Source organism: Mandrillus leucophaeus, unplaced genomic scaffold (assembly GCF_000951045.1).
Source record: "Mandrillus leucophaeus isolate KB7577 unplaced genomic scaffold, Mleu.le_1.0 Scaffold561, whole genome shotgun sequence".
NCBI classification, from domain to species: Eukaryota; Metazoa; Chordata; class Mammalia; order Primates; family Cercopithecidae; genus Mandrillus; species Mandrillus leucophaeus.
Window position 1 is genome coordinate 915,293 of NW_012106042.1, and position 14,036 is coordinate 929,328.

The window sequence follows — 14,036 nt, forward strand, 5'->3', positions numbered from 1 at the left end:
AAGGAAGGAAGGAAGGAAGGAAGGAAGGAAGGAAGGAAGGAAAAAAGAAGGAAAGAAAGAAAGAAACTAAAGCTCAGAGAGTTTAAATAACTTGCCCTTGGTCACAGTGGTGAGTGGGTGGCAGAAGTAGGAAGTGACCTCAGGTGTGTATAAGACTCATAAACTTTCCACTATGCACACTCCTAATAAATAGATGTAATATTTTGTGCACATCATAACTAAAGAACTAAATATAGCTAATCTAGTAGGAAAATGAATAAGCAGTAATGAGTACTCCTTGATGATAAAACATCTTTAGAAAGCATTGGCTATCCAAAAGGACACATCAGGAAGCACTTCTCTCTGTAGTTCCTTAATAAACTCCAAGTCATTTCTCATTTTGTGCCTTGCTCATGAGGTTCACTTACTAGAAAGGCTATCTCTCCTCTACCATCATCTTTACCTGGCAGGCTTTTGCTTCTCCTTCTGTATTCACACCATTACTCCTACAAGTCTAGGAACCCTTCCCTGTACACCACTCCACCCCCCCCCCCCCCCCCAACTGTACACGCTATTTACCCTGTTTACCCTCTTCATACCCTGCATAGATCTCTACCAGTCCTAACTATATTGATCTCACATTTCATCATACCACATAAGCTCACAAAAGGAAAAAGCATATATATTTTAATGATTTTATGGCCACTACAGTTCCTGGAAAAATAGCATATGGTAAAAATAAGGTGTCAGGGAGGGAGAAGAGCTACAGAATTGAAATAAGTAATATAGAAAAGGGATTTAAAGAAAAACTTTCCACGTGCTGTCAGAGTGACTGACAAAGAACTGGCAAATTTGGGAAAGGCTCCATTCTCTGAAGGGTTTTCTATCAGAAACTACCAGAGTCTGCCTAGGGACTGCAGGATTTAGGATCCCATCTGAGTTTGAATTAAACTCCAAGGGGAAGATTCAAAATCGTCAGATGCTCTATGAGAACTTGGCATGAGGAAGACAGGAAGTAGCTCTTATTTCTTAGCAAATATCCTCCAAACAAGAAAAATTTAGCAGGGATCAGATATAATTATTTTGTACTCTGCCATGAAAATGCTTCTATTTTTAAATTTTTATCTAGTTGCCAATTTAGATAGCTAACATTACATTGAATCTTTTTCAGTTACGACCTTTTGTAAATCTATTAAGATTCATTGCAGTCTGATTCTGGAATATATCAGTGAACATCAAATTAACTAGTGTTATTTCACAGTGAATTCATAAAATATCTATGAAAAATGACGAATGTGACCTATGCATATTTATTGCTGTCTGTATGCAAACCTGAGGAATCTGCTCCAAATTTTCCCAATGATTCTCAGAAAACCTACACAGGCCTATATACTACTTTCATTTTTAAAAGAAATTCAAGCCGATGGTAATGCTTCACTCTTTCAGAAACATCTGTAGTTTTACCAACATTTTTAAAACAGAATAATCCAACCTAAGCCTGATTTAAAATGTCCTAGAATAAAGCTCTGTACATTTCAGAGGCAGTTAGTTACATGTTTGGTTTTCATTTTATGTTTTTAAAATATCAAAAACTATAGGATTAATTTTATATAGAATTATAATTCAAATATGTGTTTAAATAACACAAAACAAAGATTATTTCTGTCCTAAAATGAATCCTGCTATCAATATTACAATAATTGTTACAACATTTTTAGGTAATATATTAAGAGAATCAGAAACAGTGAAAAAACCCAATTTTTTTATGCTAAAAAATAAGATAAACATCACAGGTAACTGATAAAATAGAATTCTATATCTGAATATCTTAAAGTTCTGCTAATTTAGTATATAACTGAAATCAATACAAAGCAAATAAATGGAAACTTTCTTTTCTAGAACATCATACACTTAAACATTACTTTTCTCCATTGTAAGGCTGTGTATATATACCTTACCTTTCTTAATCTTAGAACAATCATACAAGGAAAGAGAACAGATATTATGATCCCATTACATAGACAAGGAATTTCAAGTTCAGAAAGCTTAGGCCAAAGTCCAACAGCTACAAAATGTCATAACTTGAAATAGTGTCAAATTATCTATTCTAGCTTAATTAAGCCTTTTCCCTACTAGATTTATGTTAGTCTTTGTGATACAGAAAATGTGTTTTATCTTTGATTTCCTGAAACTGAAAATATTAAATTTTGTCTCTAACAGATTTGAACATTGTTCCTTGCTTTAAAAATTCACAAAACTCTAATTCTGTATTCAATTGCATATGCAAGGATTAAGGGATTTAGTTTTGTTTGTTTCTCTGTTTTTAACTTATTTTTGCCTATTTTTATATTTGATCAAGTATATAGAAATAAATCATAGTCATACCATATAAAAAATTTAAGAAATGGAGGTTCCTCCTATTTTCAAGCATACTTTGTCTGCTGAAAATAGGTTCCACTAACATAGAGTACATTTTATTTTATATCTATGAGCATGGGTTTGTGGGTTTGGAACTCAACAGACTTAATTTCAACCCAGACTTGGCCACCACATAACAAGCTGTGTGACTTAGGCTAAGTCACAGTTTTTGAACTGCAGGGAAAATGTGAGAGGTATCTAAAAGAATGAGGATTAGAACACAGATTAAAATTTGAAGTTCATTTATTGCTAAAGAATCAATATAACTATAGTTTGATTATATTGACATGAGCTGATAAAAGCTTATCTAGGCTGGGCACAGTAGCTCATGCCTGTAATCCCAACACTTTGTGAGGCCGAGGTGGGAGGATCACTTGAGGTTAGGTGTTCAAGACCAGCCTGGCTAAAATGGTGAAATCCCCATCCCTACTAAAAATACAAAAAAATTAGCTGAACATGTTGCTACATGTCTGTAGTCTCATCTATTCGGGAGGCTGAGGCAGGAGAGTCGCTTGAACTGGGGAGGCGGAGGTTGCAGTGAACCGAGATTGTGCCACCGCACTCCATCCTGGGTGACAGAGTGAGACTCCATCTCAGAAAAAAAGAGTTTATCTAGGACATTGTCAGACTCAGATCACGAGTCAATCTAAATACCTGCCAGAATTTGATACAAATCTGGTTTATAGCAAAATAGTACTCCCCAGAGGGACTACTGTTAACAGTTTTTATCCTATAACCTTTGTCTTTTCTTAAATGGACATATCCTGTAAACTTTGTTTTTTCTTAAAAGAACATATCTAGATTTAGAACAGAAAGCACACTACCTTTCACATAATAATATAATAATAATCATTTTGAGTAACAACCAATGAATAAGAATATGAAGGTTATTTTTAGAAAATATTTGTCATAGACAACTATATATATTAAGTATCATAACACTGTACCATATATTAATAAAATATTTTTGAATGTTAAAACTCAAACCACAGATAGTTTTCTTTCCATTTTCTAAGTATAAAAATTTAAATGTGAAGTACTAATAGGTAACAATAAGAGGAGGAAGAAATTGAAAATGTATAAAATTACCTGTGCAACTGCTCTACATGCTAAAAATGTTTTAAAATCAAACCAAAACAACCTTCAAGGCACAGAGTAAATCATGTATCTCACTATAGGATAGAAGCTAAACTAGAGCCAAAAGATGTGATTTACTGCTAGCATTTCCAGATTCCCCCACATCCTTCACTACACTGTATGATGGTAGGATTTCATCTGGTAAGTGTTCTAAATTCTCACCTAAACTTTTTTCCCACCTAGAATGATATTATCTTTCAAATTACACTCTAGAAGAATTCATCACTCTGACAATGTATCATTAATCAAAGTAAAGAGGGTTGATATTTTATAGCATTTTGGAATGGATGGCACCTTGTGGAAGTTAAAGTCCAAGAATAAAAGTTTTAGTTTAGTTAGAAAAATGATACACTTTATGGTAGAGTCAGTGCTTCAAAACTCTAACTACCATCATCATCCAAAACTCTGGCTGTCCAGCAATAAATATTAATAATCATGTTGACATAGCCATGTCACCTTAAGTGATCCAGAAGTTCCAGATCAAAAAAAAAAAAAAAAAAAAAAAAGTTCACACACAGTTTAGACCTATATTACTTTGCAAGTTTGAGGGGGAAAAGAGTGAGGATGTCTCCTTTCCTATTGTTAACTTGCATTGATTTTCCAGTCACAAAATTTTAGAAGAGATTTATTGTAACCACAGCCTTGAATTAAAAACTGAAAACTCTAAACTCTGCAGAAGAGTTCTGTTATTTCATTTGAGTTTGTTAGACAAAGTGATATACAGGTAGAGACAGAAACACACATATAGACACAGAGAGAAAAAATTGTGTTATAGCAGCACTCAAGTAACATAAACTCATTGGTTGCAGTGATTGTTCAATATGATTGGAACTTGGAAGGCTTTATTTACAAAATTATTTCAGGATGATCAAGTTATGGACTAATGGGAATTTTAAAATTGTTATATATGTTATATAAATCTTTTTTTGGCCTGACTTTTGAGAAAACACTTCCTTTTCATATCAAGAATATTTTCCCAAATACAATTTGTTCTGATTTCTTTGATGTGAATTACCTTATATGCAGTTGGTAAATAGGGCAATGATGCCAGTATAACTCCAGAGTGTTATTGATTCTTAAGGGTTTTTTCCCCAACTTATTATTGTTTTGAAGCAATCAGGGGCAAGCTTTCTTACAACTAAAGCCAAAATCTTAACAATATATGAAAACTGTTAAGAAAAAAACCTGAAAAATATATAAAAGTACCTCCCTTTCGTGTAAGATCTGACTGTTTTAGGGACTTCAACAACCCTGCATTTAACTAAGTTAAGCCATCTAGAAAAACTATGAGCACAAAGAAGCTGTAAAGACACCTCTGACTTTAAAGCATCAGATAAATAAAGGAGGCTGTATCTTGATTTAGATTCTCCATTTTGGTAAAAATAATCTCTCTTAGAAGTGAATTACTACTAGGAACTACAACACCAAGAAGGAAGAACAAACCCTCAAGAAGTATGCATTAGTGTTTTAACTAGGATTTGTTAACTGCTTTTGTTTGGGTTTTGGTTACAAAGCACCATAACCCAAATTTGAGTGGCCTTCTCCTAGCCCCAATCTTCCCTCAAGCCCTGTTAATTAGGTGGGCGATTTTCCAAATGAGAAATGTTTGTTTTGTTTTGTTTTGTTTTTATTTTAAGTTTCGGGATACATATGCAGAATGTGCAGGTTTGTTACATTGGTGTACGTGTGCCGTGGTGGTTTGCTGCACCTATCAATCCATTATCTAGGTTTTAAGCCCTGCATGCATTAGGTACTTGTCCTAATGTTCGTCCTCCCCTCGCCTCTCACGCGTTGAAAGGCTCTGGTATGTGTTGTTTCCCTCACTGTGTCCACGTATTCTCATTGTTCAACTCCCACTTATGAGTGAGAGTTGATTGGTTTTCTGTTCCTGTGTTAGTTTGCTGAGAATGATGGCTTCCGGCTTCATCCATCAAGAATCATATATCGTGTTGTGGCAGCAACACCTGTATACTAAAAAATTATGCTTTAATTTGTAGTAAAACAACTCTGTTATTAGAAGTCATCAAAACATTTGCTAAGGTTTATTTATCCAAAGAAACCTGTACAGATTATTTTGCCAGGATATTTCTATTTACACATTACATGGAATACATTGCACTATGAGTATGAGGATCCTATGATCTAAAATCAATAATAACAAAATAGACTAAATCAGAGAAGTTGGGAGCTATAAGGAAATTACTACACCAAGTAGATAAATTACTCATATTATCATAGACCTAACTACACCAAGCAGGTACTAGCTACACCAAGCAAATAAATTCCTCAAAGTATCATGGACCTATGGCAGGATGCAATAAAACCATCAAATTTCCACTTAGTAAAAATATCTTTGCAAAATAAAAGTAATTTTCTTATAAAAATACAAAATTTTGAACATCTTAATCCATTAAACAAGAATGAAAAAGATGAGCATTGTCTCTCAATGTTTTACATTATTAAAATATGTTTTCTATTCTTAAAGCAAACTATTACTTTGCTTTTCTTATGAATCCATCTTTATAGTCTTAGACCACATTTATTGCCTAAAAATAGGCTTTATCATAGTCAAGTCTGAATTCTCTCTGAAAATTGAACGAAGCTATCCCTAAATGATTGGATCAAAGTTTTCATCTACTGCTAGAACAAAAAGAAAGTGTTGGGGGTGCGGGGCAGTAAATTTCGGGCCAACTGGAAAAGGTAGAGAAGCAAAGGGAAGAAATTTCTATATAGAAGACAACTGGAAAAGAAAAACAGGATTTGAGGAAAAGCCCCCATCTAAACACATAGAGAAACAAGAGGAAAATAAATATTTACTAGATGAAATAAAATTGCAATGGAAGAACTAACAGCAAAATCATGTTCTTAAATCCAGTTCTGCTCATCATATTTCTAAAAACAGATATGGTATTTGCATGAGTAGTGGTACAGAAATATCAAGGGTATAAAAAACTACTTATTACAAGCTAGACAGAAATCAAATCCTGCAAATGTGAAATTCATGTGGCTGAAATTTATTGCTTATTCCAACATCATGTAAGTATTACTTTAGTACTTAAAAGACTCTTAGATTAACCTTTCCTCTAAAGGTCTGATTTCTATCTGGTTTTATTAATTAAAGATTTATGTATTATTACTCCTCCCTGACCCACAGAGTGGCAAAAAAAACAAGGACCTGGACACATGCTCCTGTTTATGAATGCACCTTATTATTTAAAAGATAGATTAAATAAAACTGGACTCAATATCTAGTACTTTATAAAATAACATGAAATCTGGATTCAATCTGGACTCTTATTTAGTACTTTATAAAATAACACAAAAATAATGAAATAAAACATATCTAATCCAGTTAAAATATTTTAAAATAAGACAACATATAAATGTAATAGCTGAAAAAGTAACATATTGTCAAAAAAGTTTAAAGCACCTGGTCTCAGGAAACATAATAACATTGGATTTTGATTTAAATAACTGTACCTTTCAATTTTTATTATATTACAAAATTCTACTTAGAAAGCAATCTCAGAAGTGAGACAGAATAGCAACAAGAAAATAACATAAGAAATTCACACCTGTAATTTTGCTTTCTATTTGCAGTTTTGATGCCATATAATTATGCACTATATTAATTATCTTAGAAAGTACTGCAATTGTTTTCAATTAATATTACAAGTATATTGCATCCAGATGAGTTAACTGCTTTCAGCAATTATTCATATTTGAGCTACATAAGGAAGAAATTGTATATGCAATGAAATGAATAACATTTTTAGGCATGATAGAATAAACGTACTAAAAAATAGCAATAAATAATTTGTTATATTTGGTTTTTAAATACAGTATTGCTGTTATATCACAATTAGATAATTAGTATCCCATAAAGACCAATGAACATAACGTATATTATAGCAAGCAAAATTACTGTAAAATTTGTCGGATTCTATGAAAAAATCATGAGCTTATTTGAACTACATAAGGAAGAAATTTCATATGCAATGAAATGAATAACATTTTTAGGTATAGCAGAATAAACTTACTAACAAGTAGCAATCAATAATTTGTTATATTTGGTTTTTAAATATAGTATTGCTGTTATATGACAATTAGATAACTGGTATCCCATAAAGACCCATGAACATAACATATAGCCAATAAACTACTGTAAAAATTTGTCAGGTTCCATGAAAAAATTCATGCGATAACATAGGTAGCACCTGCCAATTATAAAAGCCCCTCAAATATTCTGCATTAATATGATTGACTAAAGGTTCAGACAGTGGGTTAGACTAGTGATGTTTATGGTCCCCTCCAAAATTGAGAGTCTATTATCTTCTATGTATGAATAAATTGGAAGACTGTATTTTTATATATACTCTGATACACTGAGCTCTAAAACTTTTACTGAATGGGGTTTTTAAATACAAAAGCCTACACATATCCAAAATATGTGTAACTATAATGCTTTTAAAAACACCCCTACATGCATACATCTGTATTATTAACTATAGGTACTATGTTATACAACAGGCACCTAGAACTTATTTATATTGCTAACTTTAACCTTGTACCCATTGAACAATATCTATTTCCCCTATCCACTAACTACCACTATTCTAATTTCTGCTTCTATAAATTTGACTGTTTAAAATACCTCATATAAGCAGAGTTATGTAATATTTGTCCTTCTGTAACTTCCTTATTTCAATTATCATAATACCTTCCTGGTCCATGGTAAGTGTTTTTACCAAAAAAAACCAGCAAGGGACACAGGAAACTTTTGGAGGTGATGGATGTATGTATCACCATTATTCTGGTGATATAATGAGTATATGCACATGTCCAAACCCATCAAATTGTGTACATTAAAGATGTGCAGTTTTTGTCTATTAATTATAGATGAAATATATAGCTCTATATATTATTATATAGAGAGCTGTAATAAAAAAAGAAAACAGCCCTCAACACAAAATTAATCTTTTCGTGAATCCTTTGGACTCATCATTAATATTACATTGTTTTCTGGGCTTTAAATGTAGATAGTATAGGAATGGGGTTGAATTCCTACTAATACTGTATCCTGACTGATAAAACCTAATGTATGGAGCACCTTCTATGAGCAGAATACTTTTATAATTGTTGGCATTTAATGTGATTTTCATAGTAGCCCTGCAAGCTTCTGAACTTGCATATATAAATATGATCTTTCAAAATTTCTTCAGCATAAACATCACAGAAACACCCACCTCTCCCTTTAAGGTTGATTCATGCCATCTCTGGGTTAAGACCCTGTACTGCAGCTACCCTCTCTACTGTGTCGGTTGCTCTGTCATTTGCTGCTGTAATATACTCACTAAGCCACTTACATTCTCCCAACTCTTCATTAACTCTACTTTCCATTCTCCCTACCTCTTTCAATTATCTTTATTTCCCCTTCCCTAGCTTTTCTTAGAACTGGCATCTAAAAGTAATTACCACAGATATAACTTCATTAAAGTGCAGGCTACTGAACTATCCCACATCTAGGTTTTCTAAAAATTCTTGTCAAAATTAATCCCAGGAAGATATACAAATGGCCACCAAGTACATGAAAAGATGTTCAACATCGTTAGTCATCAAAATGCAAACCAAACCACGATGTGCTACTGCTTCACATTACTAGGATGCTAGACCAAAAAGTCAGATAATAACAAGTGGTGGCTTGGAAGTAGAGAAATCAGAACTCTTGTACATGGCTGATTGGAATGCAATATGCTGCAGCCACTTTGAAAAACAGTCTGGCATTTCCTCAAACAATTAAAAATGGAGTTACCATATGATCCAGCAATTCCACCACTGGGTATCTAGCCAAGAGAAATAAAAACATATGTCCACACAAAAACTTGTACACAAATGTTCATGGCAGCATTATTTGTAATAGCCAAAAGGTGGAAACAACCCAAATATCCATCAAATGATGAATGAATAAACAAAATGTGCTATTTCAAACAATGAAATGTTTTTCAGCCATAAAAATAAATGGAATGCTGAGAGATGGTACAACATGGATGAACATTGAAAACACTATGCAGGTAAAAGAAGCCAGTCATAAAAGGCCACATATGACAAGATTCCATTTATATGAAATGTCCAGAATAGGCTAATTTAGAGAGAGAGAAAGTAGTATTGGTCTCCAGAATATAGGGGAATAGGAAGAAGATGGAGCAAAAGAGTGTGGGGTTTCATTTTGAGGTGACAAAAATGTTCTAAAATCAATTATGCTAATAGTTGCACTTAGCTGTAAATATACTAAAATTCATTGAATTGTGCACTGCAAATGAATGAATTGTGTGGTATATGAATTATATAGCAATAAAGCTGTTCTTAAAAACTTTTTGTCAGTGATTCCTGGACAAGTGTTTTTCATTTGTCTTTTGGCTATCCTACCATTCTATGTTTGAAATTCTGACTCATCAAGGACTTAAATGCCATACTCACCACAGAGTCTGTCTGTGTTAACTAAACCTTTAAAATCTCAAGACTACCATCAAATCACTCTTGGCATCAGTCTACTCAGAAGGATGAGGACAGGAATAATAGTTTGCCAGCAGGACAGCATCAGTTGTTCCTTTTTGGTGGTAGTCTTGGAAGAGTTCAAGCAGAAGTACAGCTCAGGTAGATAAGGAACACACCTGATTTAGAAACCTTACTTTCCACCAGAGCCAATCCCCACCTCAGCTCCAGAGCTAGTTCCATAGTGGATGTTTCAGTTACAAAGCCCATTACAAAGGGAGCTATATCTTCCTTCGAGTATGTATAGTTCTCCTTGTTTAGATGTAATTTGCCAAGTAGAGGTTAAGTAGAGGTTGCACTTACCATAAGTATATTGCCTAGGAACGTAGTTGACATGACTACCTTTATCTGTTTCCCAAGGAAAGGGCAAGAAAGTTAATTAAAGGTCAAATTCTCACATTTGGGAGGAAAAGTTTTTGTTAACCCTTCACTAATTTAACAACTTAACATAGCATAAATCCTTTTAATTTTCCAATCCTTGGTTAAAAAATTCCCTTACTTTCGAAATTCAGGGAAAAATAAATTTTGCCCTAAAATACAGTTCTAAGTTGTTTTGGAAGCTTAATCGAACCACTAAGGACTCATTCACATTTCTATTCCTTAAAAAATTGATTTATACAGGACAGGTACAATGTTAAGCACTGAGAATACTGTGATGAACAAGACAAAAAAGAGTCCTTCTCACAGGTACTAAAATTTATCAGAAGATATGATTGTCGATAGCAACATAGTTTTTTAAAACTTTTGATAGAAGAAATGCCAGGTGATAACAATCACTGAAGGGCAATGAACACACACTTGTAGTATAAGGAATATGCATTATTCATATTTAAGAAATAAGTTAAAAATATGACAATACTCAATTGCTCACATACATTTAAAATATTTTATTTTTCTTAAGTATAACATTAACTAATACAAATAGAAAATTCATGCTTTTTTTCAAAATATTCACATACCTCGACTCAAAAATCATGTGACTTTATGATAATTCCTTTTTGAGAGAACATTTACTTGTCATCCACATATTTCAATCTTATTGGTAACTCTGAGAGAAGGAACTGTGTGTTCTCAACTCTGCCCCTTCTGTGGTCTCCCATCAAAGCTACCATTGACTTTCTAACCAGAACTAGAAAAAACTACTTTAAATTTCATGTGGAAGCAAGAAAGAGCCCATATAGCCAAGACAATCCTAAGCAAAAAGAACAAAGCTGGAGGCATCATGCTATCTGACTTCAAGCTGCACTACAAGGTTACAGTAACCAAAACTGCATGGAAATTCTACCTTAATTATTTTTTCTTTCATTAATACTACCCACCTTCCCAAGGTTTCTCCTCTTCAGTTAAGACACTTTTCATTCCAATTAAGAAAACATATTTACCATAATCTATTAATGATTTACTTAATCTAACTCCCCTTGTGCATGTCATACTTCACAAATAGAATGCCTTTTGTTTGTGTTCCCTCATCTTCTATTCTCTCTGATTAACATTGTCTCTTCTGTCTGATCTTAAATTGTTAAAAGGAAATAGGAATGCCTGACGTATTAAGACCTCGTTTCTCATTTGAAAATAACTTTTGTTTCAACCCTTAGTGTTAACAATCTTTCTACATGTAGAAGTAAAACTTAAATTCTTAGTAATTCCCTCTCATGCATTTATGCTTCATTTTTCAGTTAATTAAATATTTAACAGAGGTTGGAAAAGGCAAAGAAACTTGAAGTGTTTTGAATCACTGCCAAGTACAAATCAATCATAAATCAAAGGAAAGGCCCTTTGAAATTACAATACTAGTCAACATGTAAATATTTGCCTTCAATTTTTCAGGAATCTTAAGTAAAACAAGACACGCTGGTACAAAATGATCCCTACTGACTAAACTCACAGGACCTACTGGGCTGTCGGATAAAGGCTGAAATAGTTTACAACTATCAAATTTGGCTACACTTTATATTAAGCACAAATGACAGCATAGGTTAAAGAATATAAAGTGTAATCACTGTTAGCTTAGAATACTTGCTTCTTATATAGCAATGCTTAATATTCATCTATCAGATGTCTTCCCTAACTTCTCAAATTAGGAATGAATTCAGCAGTCAACAAAGCCTCATGACTTTAATGGTTAACAAAACAATAAAAAACTAAAACCACTACATGATTGGTTAATGAGAGCTAAACAAAAAGAGATATTTGACCAAATGGCCATCAAAGCCAAAGCACAACAATAACAACAACAAAAACTAAATGCATAGGAAAATGATAAAAACAAGAGAAAAAAACATGTTGACTGAAAAAAGAAGTGAAAGATTAAACAGAGAATCGAGATAGAAAGAAAATAGCAGATAGCTACAAGACAATTGATTAAAGTCAAGAAATGATGACAGAGAATGGGCAAGACCAGAATAAAGGAGAAAAATTAAGTACTAAGCAGAACAGTGAATTTCTGATGGGGAATATATCATCATAAACACTATATCAGCTATTTGAGACCTCTTTCTTATTTTATTTCTTATAATAAAGGTGGCTATTATAATGGGCATGAGACACTCACATATAGTGAAACTGTTCACTGTGTTCTATTTACAGGAGGGAGTATGTAGTACAATTTGAAATTGTTTCTTTCAAAAATCATCTATCTAATTTATTTATTATTATGTATATTTAAAGTACACAAAAATGTGCAACATGATGTTTTGATATGCATGTACATGCACATGACATAAGTATACATGTAAAATGATAACTACCATCGAGCATACTAACATATCCACTACTTCACACAGTTGCTTACACCTATATACAAAAAATGGAATATTATTCACCTTTTAAAAAGAAGATATTGTTATTTTTGACAACATAGATAAACCTGGAGGACATTACAGTAAATGAAATAAGCCAGACACAGAAAGAAAAATATTATATGAAATCACATACATGCAAAATCTAAATTTTAAAAAAAAGTTTTAATTTAAAATTTTTGTTTTATGAATAAATGGACAAATTTGCTTTAAGAATTAGCTGAACCAAAAAGCTGTCTCCTTCAAAGTACTTTACTCCTTAGCAATTCCGTTAGGTGAAATAATGTTATAAAAAAGAGAATAACATCATTATAGGTTTAGCTCCCAGCACAGGAGGTCTGTGTATGCTCTTTGCTAAGTGCCAACCTCACAATTCCACTTCCCTGGTAGACAATACACTTTCCAGGACTCTCCCCAACAAAAGCACCAAGTAGCAACTTTGCTCTCCACAGATAGTGTGGAAACATAAAGTAGTAACATAAACAAGGAAGAGACATGGTTCTTTATTGTATTTAACTTTAAATTTATATATGTAAAAGAATCGCAATATTTGAAGAAACCTTTCAAAGATTCATGGTTCCTTGCCAAGCTCTTTGATTTGTGTACATATTATGGAATCCATGTATGCTAACTTTTAGAGATAAATGAGTATTCTAAACTCATTTATTAGAGCTTAATAAATGATGATATAGGTATATAATTAGAGAAATAAATATTTAAAACATGATATCTTTATGCAGACACTTTCTAAAAATCATTATAAGATTATATAATTATTTAAAAATACCTTTTATTTTTTAGGAACTTAAATATCATTTATTAGGAACTTAACATTATTTTATTTATCAAGAACTTAAATATCATTTTACTATTTGTGGCTTAGCAACCTCCCCTCCTCTGCAATCAAAACCAAAGAATGTAATGCTGGCAGTATCTTAAATGTTCTTACCATGAAAGAAGAAAAGAGAGAAAGAGAGAAAAAGAAGGAAAGAGAGAGAGAAAACGAAGGAAAGAGAAATAGAGAGAGAAAAAGAGCGAGAAAGAGAGAAAAAGAAAAAGAGAGAGAGAAAGAAAGAAGGAAAGAAAGAAAGAAAGAGAAAGAAAGAAAGAAAGAAAAGAAAGAAAGAAAGAAAGAAAGAAAGAAAAGAAAGA

The 14,036-nt window shown here is 32.7% G+C and overlaps 1 protein-coding gene across 1 annotated transcript in view; it reads right to left on the reverse strand.

Moving 5' to 3' along the window:
* The window catches only part of ZBBX (zinc finger, B-box domain containing), a 143,378-nt gene that overhangs the window by 95,751 nt on the left and 33,591 nt on the right, over positions 1-14,036 (reverse strand). The window lies entirely within an intron of this gene.